The sequence below is a fragment of the Pongo abelii genome, chromosome 2, assembly GCF_028885655.2.
Source record: "Pongo abelii isolate AG06213 chromosome 2, NHGRI_mPonAbe1-v2.0_pri, whole genome shotgun sequence".
NCBI lineage: Eukaryota > Metazoa > Chordata > Mammalia > Primates > Hominidae > Pongo > Pongo abelii.
In genome coordinates, this window is record NC_085928.1 from 65,034,994 (window position 1) to 65,048,554 (window position 13,561).

Below are 13,561 nucleotides of genomic sequence, written 5' to 3' on the forward strand. Positions count from 1 at the left end.
CTTTCTTCTTTCCTGCTTTCTTTCCTCTTTTTCTTTTGTTTATTCATTCTTTAGAGAGAGAGAAAAAGAAACTCTGTGTGTGTGTGTGTGATGTTTGTAGTTATGCAATAGTCTAATACTCATTAGCTAGAAAGTAGTCTTGATACGTGTATCAAGTGTAGTTTACCACAGACACTATTTCAAGTATTCGGGAAGCATAAAGAGTACATACATACATGCATACTTTCAAAAAAATCAATATACAAAGCTCGCTGGGAAAAAAAAATCATGTTAACTTTGTGCTATGGAAATTTTTTTTCAGAAAGAATAGGAAATACACACACATACATACACATTTAAGACAGTATTTCATTGTCGGTTTTAAGATAATAATAGGAAACATAATTTTATGAGTCATAGTCTGCTTGACTTTAATCCTTTTAGACATTGCAACCATTTGATTAAGTGCTATATGAGCTTTCTCCCCCAACACTCTCAAAGTGTCATCTGTCATAGCCTTGCTGTCACAGCTATAAAATATGACTGTCTAATGATATTAGAGCTAAGAAATATGATGTTGGGTTTGGTTTTTCAGATCACAATGATTCCTTACTGTAAGCCATGTAGCATGGTCCCAATGTACATAATGGAAAAGGAGATATTAAATTGAACACATAAACATAGCAGATTTTGGGGGGAAAGACTGGAAAAAGTAACATTATTTTACGGTTAGACATATTCAATCCAGAATCGCATGAAAATAAAGACCTATTGTCCCCAAATTTTATTTTTTTCTAAGACCATTCCTATAAATTTATTATTTTGAGGATATGAAAAATTATATACATAAGCTAAATCACCTGATCAGAATATTTGCTTGAGTTGTCTATATTAATATTGTACCTAGATTTGTTATTATCTGGTCCCTAAAAATATCCTAATGCCTTGCTGACACTATAAGTGTCAACTAAATGTGGAGCATGATCTCATGGGATTTGTGATAAGAGAAAATATTTTCTATTTCCTGTTAAAATATATAATTCAGCTGTGTCACTGTGTCATATTAGGCAAGTTACTTAACTTCTCTTTCTTATTGTCCTTATGTATAAAACAATGCTTTCGATATTTGACTAGCAGAGACTAGAGTGAATTAAATTTAAAAAATACATGTGAAAAAATTAGGAGAAGTCTTGACCCATAGAAAGTGCTCAATAACATATAGTTATATTTATCATTGGGAATATTGCTGAAAACATGTGGTAAATCTATTCCTGTTCATATACACTGCCATAATTTAGATCTGTAATTTGGGAACTTTGGTCCCGTACTTCTAAAATAATTAAACAACTTGTAGGGAATACAAAGAACATAACAAAATTAATTGAGGAGATTAGGGTACATCCAAGAATCACTGCTTTGGTTCACGGAGCTTTATGAATTATGAGACATGTCAAAGTAGACAATAAAGAAATGTGAAAAGTAGAAATACCTTAAAAGGCAATAAAGATGACCTTTAGGGGAAAATATAATATTTTGAATGGATGAGGTTTAGCCAGACTATTATATGTGGAAAGTATGGTGTATTCTTTAGCAAACACCAACTGAGAAAAGTGTACAAAACTCAGATGCATAGAATCTGTCCTCTAAAAATACACATGTGAGTAGAGGAACTGGAAAATACATAAATACCATAAGACAAACTTGCCAGACTGCAAAAATGTGCAAAGGGCAGGAAATACTTGTGGAATGGTAGTGTGAGGATTGCTTTGGACCCTCTTCTAAAACAAAACAACCATAGCTTTCCACAAAACAACTATAGCTCATGATAATTACAAAAAAAAAATTAAAATTAAAATTAAACCTCTTTAAATCTCTGGAAATTGTCCTAAGGGCATACAGCAAACGGAGAAACATTTACTCAAGAGAGTCCATGCAATTGGAATCTCTGCCATTTCACCTATAACCTACTCACCCTCCTCCCCCAGCTCAGTGTGATAAAAGTTCTACTCTAGGCAGGTGTAGCCAAGAAGATGGAATTTACTCTTCTCCCAGCTCCCTGTCTAACATTTTGACTTCTTCCTAAGAAGTAAAAGCTATGAGCATTACTCATCCATTCTTCCCAGCTCCAGTGAAAAAGCTTTATTCCGAGGGGCAGTTCCAAGATGGCCGAATAGGGACAGCTCCAGTCTACAGCTCCCAGTGTAAGCAACACAGAAGATGGGTGATTTCCGCATTTCCAACTGAGGTACCGGGTTCATCTCACTGGGGCTTGTCGGACAGTGGGTGCAGGACAGTGGGTGCAGCACACCAAGCATGAGCCAAAGCAGGGCGAGGCATCACCTCACCCGGGAAGCACGATGGGTCAGGGAATTCCCTTTCATAGCCAAGCAAAGCTGTGACAGAGGGCACCTGGAAAATCAATTCACTCCCACCCTAATACTGCACTTTTCCAATGGTCTTAGCAAATGGCACCCAGGAGATTATATCCCGCCGCCTGGCACAGAGGGTCCCACACCCACGGAACCTGGCTCATTGCTAGCACAGCAGTCTGAGATCGAACTGCAAGGCAGCAGCGAGGCTGAGGGAGGGATGCCCACCACTGCTGAGGCTTAAGTAGGTAAACAAAGCGGCCTGGAAGCTCGAACTGGGTGGAGCCTACCGCAGCTCAAGGAGGCCTGCCTGCCTCTGTAAACTCCACCTCTGGGGGCAGGGCATACCAAACAAAAGGCAGCAGAAACCTCTGCAGACTTAAATGTCCCTGTCTGACAGCTTTGAAGAGAGTAGTGGTTCTCCCAGCATGGAGTTTGAGATCTGAGAACGGACAGACTGCCTCCCAGAGTGGGTCCCTGACCCCCAACTAGCCTATCTGGGAGGCACCCCCCAGTAGGGGCAGACTGACACACCTCACATGGCCAGATACCCCTCTGAGTCGAAACCTCCAGAACATTGCTGTTCAGCAATATTCGCTGTTCTGCAGCCTCCGATGCTGATACCCAGGCAAACAAGGTCTGGAGTGGACCTCCAGCAAACTCCAACAGACCTGTAGCTGAGGGTCCTGACTGTTAAAAGGAAAACTAACAAACAGAAAGGACATCCACACCAAAACCCCATCTGTACATAGCCATCATCAAAGACCAAAGGTAGACAAAACCACAAAGATGGGGAAAAAACAGAACAGAAAAACTGAAAATTCTAAAAATCAGAGTGCCTCTCCTCCTCCAAAGGAACACAGCTCCTCACCAGCAATGGAACAAAGTTGGATGGAGAATGACTTTGACGAGTTGAGAGAAGAAGGCTTCAGACGATCAAACTTCTCTGAGCTAAAGGAGGAAGTTAGAACCCATCGCAAAGAAGTTAAAAACCTTGAAAAAAGATTGGACGAATGGCTAACTAGAACAACCAATGCAGAGAAGGCCTTAAAGGACCTGATGGAGCTGAAAACCATGACACGAGAACTACGTGACAAATGCACAAGCTTCAGTAGCTGATTCGATCAACTGGAAGAAAGGGTATCAGTGATTGAAGATCAAATGAATGAAATGAAGTGAGAAGAGAAGTTTAGAGAAAAAAGAATAAAAAGAAACGAACAAAGCCTCCAAGAAATATGGGACTATGTGAAACGACCAAATCTACGTCTGATTGGTGTACCTGAAAGTGACAGGGAGAATGGAACCAAGTTGGAAAACATTCTGCAGGATATTATCCAGGAGAACTTCCCCAATCTAGCAAGGCAGGCCAACATTCAAATTCAGGAAGTACAGAGAACGCCACAAAGATACTCCTCCAGAAGAGCAACTCCAAGAAACATAATTGTCAGATTCACCAAAGTTGAAATAAAGGAAAAAATGTTAAGGGCAGCCAGAGAGAAAGGTCGGGTTACCCACAAAGGGAAGCCCATCAGACTAACAGCTGATCTCTTGGCAGAAACTCTACAAGCCAGAAGAGAGTGGGGGCCAATATTCAACATTCTTAAAGAATTTTCAACCCAGAATTTCATATCCAGCCAAATTAAACTTCATAAGTGAAGGAGAAATTAAATCCTTTACAGACAAGCAAATGCTGAGAGATTTTGTCACCACCAGGCCTGCCCTACAAGAGCTACTGAAGGAAGCACTAAACATGGAAAGGAACAACCAGTACCAGCCACTGCAAAAACATGCCAAATTGTAAAGACCATCGATGCTAGGAAGAAACTGCATCAACTAACGAGCAAAATAACCAGCTAACCCATTACTGGGCATACACCCAAAGGATTATAAATCATGCTGCTATAAAGACACATGGACACGTATGTTTATTGTGGCACTATTCACAATAGCAAAGACTTGGAACCAACCCAAATGTCCAACAATGATAGACTGGATTAAGAAAATGTGGCACATACACCATGGAATACTATGTAGCCATAAAAAAGGATGAGTTCATGTCCTTTGTAGGGACATGGATGAAGCTGGAAACCATCATTCTCAGCAAACTATTGCAAGGACAAAAAATCAAACACTGCATGTTCTCACTCATAGGTGGGAATTGAACACTGAGAACACTTGGACACAGGAAGGGGAACATCACACACTGGGGCCTATTGTGGAGTGGGGGGAAGGGGGAGGGATAGCATTAGGAGATATATCTAATGTAAATGAGGAGTTAATGGGTGCAGCACACCAACATGGCACATGTATATGTATGTAACAAACCTGCACATTGTGCACATGTACCCTAGAACTTAAAGTATAATAAAAATATATATATATATATATTAAAAAAAAAAGAAAAAGCTTTATTCCATGCAAACATGACAGAAAGCACTGGGGTTTCCTTTTTCAACCCAACCCTTACCTGCAAAATGGAAACTCTCAAGCTAGGTGCAGCAGACCAAGAAAACTAAGCCCCAGTTGCCTCCCACCTCAGTTTACTCATATGGTGGAGGTTCCATGACAGTAGGAAAATTAGAAGACAAAACTACCATAGACCACCATCATTCCAATGTCCAAACCTAGGAGAGAATTTTCATTCTAAGAGAACTGGGCCACTATTCCTGCCTCCTGGTCAGAAGCAGTGGAAGACTTTCTGTCCAAGGGGAGATGCATGCTATAAGAATAGAAATTGCTATCACTCTCTCAAAAGACATTGACTTTTAAGGATTCAAACCAAGCCTCAAAGTCCGGCCTGATGAAAATCTTTCAGTTTAATCCTGCAAAAGGGACCACACTCTATTTGGATGTGACTATGGAAAATTTTATGCCCCAGAGCATTGTTAAAAACAATACAACAACCAGCTAGTAATTAGTGAAAGGTAACTAGATTTGATGCCATTCACAACAGATCATCCAAAGTTTAATAGGAAGATCAGTGAAAGAGACAAAGAGCTAAAACCCCAGCTAAAATCACAGTCATCTGTGTGAAGGTTAGGTGAAGACTCTGCGCATACCCAAGCCTGTCCCCTCTGAAGAGCAATGTGAGAAGCTGCACAGTGTGCAGTAAGTAGACTTCACTGAATTGGTCCAGTCAAGTCACTAAACAAGTATACAACCAAACAATAAGATGGGAAGTGGAGAGGTGTCAGGATCCAGAGTTATTATAACTACTATCTAAAATGTACAGTTTACAACAAAAAATTATCAGTAACGCAAAGAAACAAAAAAAATGGGACCCATACACAAGAAAAAATGCACACAGTAGAAACTGTCTTTGAGGATGCAGTTGATAACACTTAGCAGATAAAAACTTCAAACCAGCTATAACTATTTTGAAAGAAATAAAGACAACCATGTTGAATGAATTAAAGGAAGATATGATAACAATGTCTCATCAAATAGTGAATATCAATAAAGAGATAGAAAGTATTTTTTAATGAACTAAATAAAAATTCTGTAGATGAAAAGCACTGTTACCAAAATGAAGAACTTACCAGAGAGGCTCAATAGTAGTTTTGAGATGTCAGAAGAAAAAAAAGTCAGTAAACTTGAAGACAGATTGATAAAAATGTGTAATGTGAAGAATAGAGAAACAAAGAAAGAAAAATAAACAGAGCCTCAGAGAAACATAGGACACCATTAAATGAACCAATATATGAGTAATGATACTATGTGGAGGGGAAGTGAGAAGTGGAGAAGAAAAAAATATTATAAGACATAATGTCTGAAAATTTACCAAATCTGATAAAATACATTATTTCACATGTCCAAGATTCTCGAAGAACTCTAGTAGGAGAAAAAACAAAGAGATCCGGCTGGGCGCAGTGGCTCACACCTGTAATCCCAGCACTTCGGGAGGCTGAGGTGGGCAGATCACCTGAGGTCAGGAGTTTGAAACCTGCCTGGCCAACATGCCGAAAACCCCTCTCCATTAAAAACATAAAAATTAGCAAGGCATGGTGGTGGGCACCTGTACTTCCCAGCTACTCAGAAGGCTGAGGCAGGAGAATTGCTTGAACCCAGGAGACGGAGGTTGCAGTGAGCCGAGATCATGCCATTGCACTCCAGCCTGGGTGACAGAGCGAGACTCTGTCTCAAAACAATACAAAACAAAAAACAAAGAAATCCTCACTGAAAAATATCATGTTTAAAAAGGTTAAAAGTGTAAAATAAGGAGAAAATCTTACAAGCAGCAAATAAAACTCAACTTGTCACAGGAAAATGCAAGGAGACTGGAATAAGAACAGCAGCTGCTTTCTCATCAGAAACAATGAAGTTCAGATGACAGTGGTATGATGCAATGATTCAAAGTGACTAAAAAGACTTGTCAGCCAAGAATCTTATAAATAGCAAATTTTTCAAAAACTGAGGTAAAAACAAATTATTTCCAGATTTTAAGTGAATTAGTTTCTTGCTAGTAGATACACCATACAAGAAATATGAAATAAGTATTTTAGGCAGAAAGCAAGTAACATCCGGCAGTAATTTGAATCCACACACACTCAACAAAAAGAGCACTGGTAAAAACAAGTAGGTAGGTAATCATAAAGGCAGTATAATTGCATATTACTTCTCCCTTTTTTTTCCAGTTGGTTCTATGAGGCCAGTATTTCCCTGAGGCCAATGTCAGACAAACACATCACAAAATAGAGAAAACTTCAGACCAATATCTCTTATAAGTGTAGATGAAAAAATTCTCAATTAAATATAGCAAACAAATCCAGTAACATCTACAGAGTGTTATATTCCATGGCCAAGAGGAATTTATCCCAGGAATGCAAGGTAGGTTTAACCTACAAGATCAATATAATTGATCATATTAATAGAATAAAAGATAAAAATCACATAATTATCTCAATAGGAACAAAAATTCTTTGAAAAAATTCAACACTCTCTCCTAATAAAATCACTCAAAAACTATAAATCAAGGGGAAATTGTTCAACCTGATGAAGACAATCTATAAAATGATACATGATAACACTATAGTTAATGGTGAAAGACTAAAACCTTTCCCTCTAATCCTGAGAACAAGACATATAATTCTACTCTAACATTCTATTCAATATTGTATTTAATTTTTGTCAGGGCAATAAGGCAATACATATATACACACATATGTACATATATATGTAAACAAGATTGGAAGGAAGGAATTTAAAAATTTCTTCTTTTGAAACTGATATAATTTTGTATGCAGAAATCAGAAGGAATCTACTAAACAATGATATAAGAGCTCATATAAGAGCTAATAAACTACTTCAGCAGGCTTGCAGGATTCAGTATCAATATCCAAAGATCAGCTGTATTTCCATACAGCAGTAATGAATAATCATCAAATAAAAATAAAATAATAAGGAATTAATTTAACAAAAGAAGTGCAGTACTTGTACTGTGAAAACTACACTATTTTGAACGTTACTAAATGAGACTTAATACATAGAAAGACATCTATATTTATAAAAGCCTTGATGTAGTTAGTATATCATGTAACTTTATATGATATAATACTATTTAAATGGAATATCTAGAATGCCAATACTCCTAAATTGATCTAAATTTAATGCGAGCCCTATCAAAATTCCCACTGCTTTCTTTTTAAAGGAAATTGGTAAATTCATCCTGAAATACATATGAAAATTCAAGAGACCCAGAATAGTCAAAACAATCTTGAAATAGAACAAAGTTGGAGTATTTTCTGATTTCTAAACTTAATACAAAGCGTCTATGATACAGATAGATTGGTCTGCCATAATGATAGGCATATAGAAAAATGAAATTAGATTGAGTTCCAAAGATAACCTTCTACCTTTATTGTTAATTGATTTTTGAAAGTCATGCCAAGAAAATTCAAAGGGGAAAAAATAGTCTTTTCAAGTAATGATGCAGTGACAACTAGATGTTCACATGCAAAATAATTCTATATCTTATTCATTATTCTTTATTCCAATATTTATATTATTCTATATTCTTATTGGTTATTATTCTGTAACCTATAGCTAATTCAAATCCTAACTGTAAGCTAAACCTACAGAAGTCTTAGAGTAAAACATGGAGTTACTATGGGTTAAGAAATGCCTTCTTAGATATAACAATAAAAACACAAGCAGCAAAAGAAAAAATAGTTTGGATTTCCCCAAAATTAAAAGACTTTCATGTCAAATCCACAGAACTGGGGAAATATTTGCAAACAATATGTCTGATAAAGCCTAAGTTTTTAGAAAATATAAAGGACTCTGACAACTCAAAAACATAAATAACCCAATTTTTAAAAAATGCACAAAGCATCTGAATAGATATTTCTCAAAAGAGGATAGGTGAAGCCAAGAAATACGTGAAAAGATGCTCAACATCATTAGCCATTAGGGAAATGCAAATAAAAACTACAATGAGATACTGCTCCTGAAACCCACTGCAATGACTACAATAAACAATTAATTACAAGTGTTAGTGAGGAAATGGAGAAATTGGGACTCTCATACATTACTAGTAGGAGTGCAAAGTGGTACAACTGTATTGGAAAATAAAGTGACCATTCTTGAAAATATTAAGCATAGAGTTATCATATGACTCAACAATTCCACTTCTAGGTATACACCCAAGAAAAATGGAAAAACATCTTCACACAATATGTGTGCAGGAATGGTCATAACATTATTCATTAAACTTAAAACCAAAAGGTTAAAATGCAAATGCCCATTAACTGCTGAATGAATAAATAAAATGTATCCATAACAGAATGTCACTTGGCAATAAAAAAAATTGAATACTGATATATGCTGCAATGTTGATGAATTTTTAAAATATTTTGCTAACTGGAATACATCACTCACAAATAATCTTATATGATATAATGCTATTTAAATGGAATGTCTAGAATAGGAAAATAAACCTCTAGAGACAAAGAATAGATAAATGGTTTTAGAGGTGCCTGTGGCTGGGGGTAGAGAAGGGAGTACGGATTGTGAGTGACTGTTAATGTGTACTAGGTTTCCTTTTAAAATAATGAAAATGTTCTACAGTTAAATTGTGATGATGATTAACAACTCTGTAGGTACACTAAAACACATTGAACTGTACAATTTAAATGCATTATTTGTATAATATGTGAATTATATCTCAATTAAGCTCTTAAGAACTATACAAAGAAAACAGCTAAACTTAGCAGGGTTTAAGTTGGGGAACATTCAAGCAGTATATGGATATCATTGAAATAAAGAAAGAAATCATCTCATTGATATGTGGGTACAGCTCATCTCCAGGAGCCTGGAAGCAGAAAAAATATGTAAAATAAGAAATTCAGAGAGCAGACAGCTGAAAATTTTAGTAATGGGGGTTAGTAGGTAGTGGACATTTTTACAGAATTTCTCCTGAGAACAATTTTCTTTTCAGAAACTGGAAAATAATCAGCGTGAAGATTTTTTTGAAGCAGTCACATCTAGGAAGAGAAAAATAAATACTGTTGTTGGATTAAATAAATATCTGTTATGTCCATACACATGAAACGAACCAGATTCCCGTTGACCACCTCCTCTCTCTAGTTTATTTTAATCTGTTTCCAGTCAGACTGAGGATGAATTTCACAGATAAAAGATGACACATTATTGGAGTTTAGAAATGGTAGTATTAGTTTTGCAGGCTCTCATCCTGAGCCAGGGACACGGGCAGATTTACATTAATTCCAGAATTGGCCGGAAAACTTTAGTTTAGCATGGGAAGAAGAGTGAGATGTGAGTCACAACCACAAAATGCTTTATTTCATGTGAAACTGGTGTAAGTGAGAACTTTAAATGGTATTGACAGGAGTGTGAATTTTCTTTTTTGAGAGTTCCACCTGCCTAAAAGTGGAAGCTTCCCCTGCTGCTGCCCATGCTGTCCTCATTTGAGGGATAAACAAAAGCCTCCTCTCCAAAAGTCTGTCAATCCAGCACTTTTCTGAGGCACTGAATTCATTTAAAGTAAAAAAAAAAAAAAAAAAAAGTGCTAAACGAATACATTGTCAAACTAAAAATGATTTTAATTTTTTAAAGGGGAACTTGGCATACCAATTATTCTGAATAATTATCTCAGCAATGTGTAGTTTTGTGTTACCTATTACTATGATAGCAAGAAATACAATAATATACCTACTATTCTAAACAATAATTACTGCTGGTCTCCAAAGTATAACTAGCAAGAAATGACTCCCAAATTTGTGCACAAATGCTATAGAAGGTAAGCAAAAATGCTGCTTCAGTAAATATTATCAAAAAAGGCTAATACCGTATCAGATTGTCTGCTTTTATTTTATAAAATTAATCAAAAATTATATAAAAACAGGAATCTAATATCGTAAACCAAATAATTATTTTATAATTTCTTGACAACTGTACACTAATTTAATTCACAGGAACAATTTATTGAAGTATCAACTTGCTACCTTTGATTTTTAATATTTCTTTATTTTTCCATTTTGATCCAAGAAAGTTATTTTTAAAATTCTTTATTATTATTATTTTTAAAGCAAAAAAAATTCTGTGCTCTTTTTCAACTTGGAAACTAGTATAGGTCATTTGTTTAGGCTTATACAATAAAAATGTATATAATGTCTCCAGTTTTAATTCATCTCCTTTTTTTTTCTTTGCAATAATGAAGTTGGGAACATTTTTTCAAGTGCTCCTTTCAAGTACTGCTCTTTAATTTCAATTCATTGGCTGCTACACATGATCTGATAAAAGATGGGATCTGGTTAATACTCCTGATCCATTGTGTTCATGTTGGCTTCCTCTGTGGTACCGTGATCCCGAGCAGTGCACAATAGGAGGCATTTTGGTGCTTAATGTGCATAATTATTAAGGTGTGACAAAGGAACAGAGGAATTGCCGAGGCAATCTGTTCTTCAATCTGGGCTGTCTGAGGGCTCTTTCAGAGCAGCAGAGTGTTAATTTCCTGAACATCTCACGATAAGCAAAACAAGGCTTCTCTGACAAGAAGGTTGCCATAAAAACATGCGGTTGGTGCATGATTTATTCCCCAATGTCATAAAAACGCCAGTGAAACAGGATGGTTAGTTCTCAGGTAAAGAAACTCTTAAGCTTTTATAAACCACTTGTGTCCTCCTACCGAGAGGAAAAGAAAAAGGCAACTAGTATTTATTTATTTTTGATGGAGTTTTGCTCTGTCACCAGGCTGAAATGTAGTGCCACAATCTTCTCCTTCCTCACCCTCCTGAGTAGCTGGGACTACAGGTGCAAGCCACCACGCCCAGCTAATTTTTGTATTTTTAGTAGAGGTGGGGTTTCACCATGTTGGCCAGGATGGTCTCCACCTCCTGACCTGGTGATCTGCCCACCACGGCCTCCCAAAGTGCTGGGATTACAGGCGTGAGCCACTGCACCTGGACTAGCTTATATTTTGAAAGTTAGTGAATCTCCTAATTTGCACTAATTTTTACTTCATATAAGCAGTGACAAATAAACAGAATTTATGATGATTCTGGTGATATGGAAGTCCATTCCTGTCCACATAGTGTAGCTTGCAAAACTTGCTTGACTATTGAAGAAATAGAGCTTACCATTGATAAATATTATTTCCTTGTGCATTGTTACAGATAGCTGTGAAAACCAGTGAACAGTAAAATTCCAGATACATATACCATGTAATAAAGTTATCAGTTAAAAAATAAAAATGGATCTATTGTAATATGATGAGCTTGAAAATCAATCCTGTGTACTTCCTCTTCACCAGTCTTTAACATATTCTATTTAAAGCAAATGCCATATCAGAAAATGAAATGAACCAAAATTTACATTTCTTAACTTCCATAAATCTTATAAAAATGTTACTATAATGAATGATAAAAAAATACCCATTTTCCCTCTTAGCTGGCAGTATCAGGTTGTGTTATATAATTTTGGTCTCCAAAGTAACCCATCAACTCAGAAGTAAAAAGCTGTGTTTCTTGGCCCCCTGTGAGGTTGCAGATCTAGTTGCCTGGGAGATTATTGCCTTTCTTATGCTGCACCTCAGGACTTTCAAAAATCATCCAGAGAGCTAACAGCAGTGGTCTTCAGTCTGAGCCTTTTGAAAGGAAAAAAAAAAAATCAAGAGCAGAGGCAGTTTGGAATATCCTCCCTTAGGCTTCTTTTAGGTGTGACTCTATTGGTATGCTCAGCAGCTTATGCTATTCCGCTCTATATGAGTGATTTGTGGATGTCTTTTATGGTGGTTTAAAAATCATCTCAGACTTCTTTTTCTTTGTCACATGGGTAGCAATTTAAGTAGATCAAATAAGAGTTAACCCATCTCAAACTGGGTATCTATTTCATGTAGAGAGAAACAGCAGTCCATTCCAATTAAGGTGTTGCCTAAGGTGGAAGTTAGGAGCCTTAAACAGAGATGTGTAACAAAATGGAATATTTGAGTCACACTCTGAAGACCAGTGATTCTGAAATTTAGTTTGTTAGAAATATAAATTGTTGGTTCTCTGTGTCAGAGTGTCTGACTCAGGTCCAGGTTGAATCAATCTGAATGTTTAACCAGTGTCTTTGGTGTTTTTGCAAATCACACTCTGATAAACCCACAATATGTTAAGTATTACCAAAATACATAAACGTTTCAGTCAGTTACTGACCATTACAATTAATCTCAAGCTGCAGTATGATATGAGCGTAGACTTGATTCAATCCCTCCTCTCATGAAGGGTTTCTGAAAGTTTGCACAATTAGGTGTGTCTCTATTAAACATGGTAAATATGTGTAGTCTGCTGGGCTTTTTAACCTTTTATTCTCATTATCCCATATATGATTGTATTACCTGTTATTTCGAAGTATTTTTAAAAGTCAATTTTTTATATTTGTAAGGAAGTTTTATCCAGATTTCCGATCTTCATATGTGTTGTAACTAAAAGAGTAAAAATTTTTATTCCCTCAGACTCACTCTACTACCATCTTACCAAGAACTCAAGGTGGGGGCAGGGGTTGCTTATGTAGGGAAACTATAACCTAGAAATTCAATCTAATCTAAATTTCAGAAAATGGCTGTTGGAAGGGTTGAACACCTTTTACACAGTTCTCACTGGGTAGATCATTCTGCACTTCAGATGAAGTGCAAAGGTGAACATTCTGAAAACCAAGATATACACAAAGGGACAGTTAACTTCACACAGTAAACAAAGAGAAACTAGGGGTGA

At 36.5% G+C, this 13,561-nt stretch overlaps 1 long non-coding RNA gene across 1 annotated transcript in view; it reads left to right on the forward strand.

Moving 5' to 3' along the window:
- Positions 1-13,561, forward strand: part of LOC129058522 (uncharacterized) — a 60,671-nt gene that overhangs the window by 14,640 nt on the left and 32,470 nt on the right. The window lies entirely within an intron of this gene.